Raw genomic sequence first — 4,202 nt, forward strand, 5'->3', positions numbered from 1 at the left:
ATGAGTGTTGTTTTGGGCTTGAACCCTACTGGAGTGGCATGGCATACCCACGGATGCACAGGTTGCAGGTGTGCCAGCAGCTCTAGGCCGGTGGCTGTTACATGAGTGTGGTTTGAAGTGTACAATCTCTTCACCCTACTATCTCAGCTATGCCTTGCCCATGGGGCTCTTGAGCAGTAAGTAACACTTGTCCCTGCTCCCCCAGTGTACCCCAGCTGAGAAGATTGTAGAGGATGCAGGGGTACCCTCTTATTGGAGGTTGCCAGCTATTCCTGTGCTCCCTGTCTGGGGCAGAAGTGATGCCTCAAGGGAACTCTGTTATGTGGATGCCGGTGGTGGGAAGACAGAGGGGACAGTAGGGAGGTGGGCAGGCCTCTGAGATCCAGGAAACAGGCATGACCATGGTCTGAGGAGGTGGCTAGTGTGGGGACTTATTTATGTGGAGGTGACCAGGGATGTGGCTTGGTGTGATCAGAAGAGGTGGCAAAGGCAGAAAAGATTTGATGAGGCTGGCTGGTGAGGGCCCTCAGGGGCCACTGGTGTGGAATGGAGACCTTCCTGGGTGGTGCAGAAGGGGACCTACAGGGCCTGGCTGCTGCGGTGGAGTGGAAGAAGCACAACCTCTGGCACTGGGGGAACCTGCAGACACCAGTGGAGCAGAGGCAAGAGGTGGGCAAGGGGCGGGGACCGGCAGCACCGAGTGGGGTGACAGCATGAGCCCCAGCTCAGCACTGCGGAGACCAGAGGCATGGGGATCTGGGGAGTTGCTGCTGGGCCGCAGGCAAGGGAGGCTGGTAGCAGATTTCAGAGGAAGGTAGGACTGAGGTGCAGGTGGTGATTGCTGTGATCCTCCAGGTGGTGGGCCCAGAGATTAGCTGACAGCCAGAGCAGATGCACTACTATGGGAGCACGGGCCCAGCTTCCTGCACTGTGAGTACATGCTCAGTGGGTTGGTTTCCCCCGAGTGCATGGGGCGTGGACAAAGGCCAAGCACCCGTCCACCTGAACTCGGCTCGGGGCGTTAGGTACCAGCCCATCCCAGCCTGTGTTTGTGCCCTAGCTGTGCCCGGGAGTGTACAAAAACAGGCAAATTTCAGAATGTGCCCCCCCCCCCCGTGCCCACCCAGTGGAGGTCCTTTAAGATCTACTAGTATCAGAGCCCTCCAATTCTTGGCTGATTTCACCCCCAGAGCTGAGCCTGCCATCTTGACCAGACTCCCCCCAATTCTGTTTTCTTATATGAAAAGCCAAAAACCAAGTTTTATATGAAAACTTAGATTTTTTTTTTGTGTGGATGCAGTTTTAAGTGTGTGTATAATTGAAGAATGAAAGCATATCTGTCAGCTTGATTCTGTTCACTGACTTCTGAAGTGTGGTTGTAGGATGGAAAGCTTGTCGAGTGGTGAGGATCAGTGCGCGTTCATTCATGAGCCATGTTCTGAAGCAGTTTGTGGCGATGTGTTTTCATCTGTCTGTGTATAAATATATGTATCCAAAGCATGGAAGTCTGGCACCCAGAGCATGAGAGAAAATGTTCTACTGAGCAATTAATTAGATTTAAACTGAACAGAGATTAAAATCTGAGAAGTAATTTAACTAAAAAAAAAAAAAGTTCCATGCTTTAAGAATAAAATGTATATTCTACTAACATGAGATATACTTTCTTTCCCAAAATCTTACAATTTCACAAAACACAAAGAATAAAAATACTGAGGATATACAAGTTACTTGTACGATAGTTTATTCTTACAAGTGTATAAACTACAAAATCCAAAATACCAGTTACAAAATACTAAAATGCTAGGCTCAGGCCCAAGTTAAAGGAATCATTTGGGTCAAAATCCACTTTTAATAACATTTCTATTCCTTGCTATGATAGGGTGCTTTAACAAATAGCTGAAATCATTAGGGTATTTGGTAGTAGTTACCAATTGGAGGAAAGAACATTTCATGTCACTCTGTACAGTTAGGTAAGAAAAATGAATGTTTAGGGTCCACTGAGAAAAAAAAGTGACAACAAGAATACTATCTAGAAACTTCAGAGGTATAAATATTTCTAAGTCTTCTAGGATTAATAGGCCATACCTGGTGAAGGAAAATGTGATTAGATTGGAACATAGAGAGTAGTTCCTCCTACCCACAGAGATATGTTCCCAGATCCAGTAGAGACATAAAAATGCAGACACTACAAAAATATACAAGTATACATACAGATAAACATATACACTCTTTTTCCTACATATACATGCTACAGATATAATGCTTAATTTAAACTTGGGCACAAGGCAATAATAATTAATAGTAAAATAGAGTAATCAACATATACTACAATAAAAAGTATTTAAAACTTACTAATATTTTACTTCTAGTATGTTTCATTTAATGTTTTCAGACTAAGGTTGGTAGGAAACCTAAGCCACAGAAAGCAAAACCCTTGCATAATAGAGCATTGCTATAGTTTTATGAGTACTGTATTGGCCAACTCATCTATCTTTGAAGCACAGCACAGGTCCCTATAGTGAATTCAATAAACCTGTTCTTGTATTCATGGCTGAATGAATGGGGGCTTGGGATATAGCTTGATGGCATAGTGCTTGCTTAGCATGCCATTGGTGCTTTATACTACTGACAGGACCTAAAATCATTCATGAGGGATTATCTAAATTAGGTTAACCTCTTGTCTATCTGTGGGAAATTATCTTAATTAAGTTAGGTGGGAAGATCTACCTTAAATGTTGAACACACCATTCCAAGGACTGAGATAATGGACAGTATACAAAAGAGAGAACTGGCTGAGTACCATCATTCATTGGTCTCTGCTCCTTACTGTGTACTAAATATGACCATTTTCTTTAAACATCTGCCACCATGTCCTTGCTATGATGGACTGTAATCTTGTACTATAAGTCCATTTAAGCCCCAATGCTTATGCTGATTTTTGTCAGATATTTTGGCCCAGCAACAAGAAAGATAACTAACGAATAAAACTCCAAAAGTTGTATGTGTGATTCTCTGACAATAAAAAACAGAAAGACTGGGAAAATAAAATAAAATAAAATATGTAGGTCAATAGGACAATGGGAGTAGTAACATAAATGAGACAAGATTCAAAGATTAGCTGGGAGAAAAAACCTTTGTGTCAAAACTTAAAACCAGAAATTTTCTTCTTTAGACTGGTGTGATCTTGCATCTTGATCTGTTGAGGTAGGTTTCTGGGTTTTGACCTGAGATCATTGAATCTGAATCTCTTGGAGATTGAACAAAGGAATAAGCATGTTTTGTACTTTCAGAAACACTGCTAGGAGTCATGCCCAATAGTTCATACATTACTTCCTAAACATTTGAGAAATGTTCAACATCTTAAAATATCTGTTTGAAACTATGGAAATTCTTTCCCAGGGGGAGGGGTGCAAATATACACATTCATCTTTGCAAACCATTGCAGAGAGATCATGAAACCCTTCTGAGTAACTTATGGCTTCAGGTTAATAGTCCCTGAAACCAAGCTGGCTAACAAATTACTTAGAAAAAAATCAGATAAGTACCATTGTTAGTAGGACTTATAGCCACACAGACTTTCAGATGAAGTTGAAGAATACATACAGTTTCTCCTAATCATTTCTGTGTAGGACCACCCTAAATTCATCTTGTCAATGTTTACTATAAAAGAGACATGCTCATATTTAAAAAGAGAAGAATTCATGATTTGAGCCAGGAATCTTCTAGGCCATTTCCACCTTCAGTAAAGCATTTATTGAAAAATTGTAATGCTTCAAAGGAGTAAAATAATATATTGCATGAGCATTTAGAAACTGACATATCATTTCACCCTGTTTAAAATAACAAATGAAGTGACTGGCATTCTAGAAAATATATGAGCTAACTTTTTAACTGTTTATATTCTTAATGCTTCACAAATTTAGATTTTATCTAAGAATCTTTGTATCTTTCTGATAATCTGATACAGGAACCACAAATTTCCACAAAAATTGAGAGCTATATCTGCAACTAACAACTAAAATGGGCTATTGCTGGGCAAGATAAAGTCTACAAAAATAGCCCTTTAGGAAAGTCATGGCTGAACTCTTAAGAGCCTAGATTATTTAATGCAAACATTATGTGTGACTAGAGATTTGGGGCAGCTTTCCTCATAGTCAGCCAAATTAGGCCTGCTTATGTGAAACTAAGGTGGAAATAGAATT

This window comes from Jaculus jaculus, chromosome 11, assembly GCF_020740685.1.
Source record: "Jaculus jaculus isolate mJacJac1 chromosome 11, mJacJac1.mat.Y.cur, whole genome shotgun sequence".
In the NCBI taxonomy this organism is placed as follows: domain Eukaryota; kingdom Metazoa; phylum Chordata; class Mammalia; order Rodentia; family Dipodidae; genus Jaculus; species Jaculus jaculus.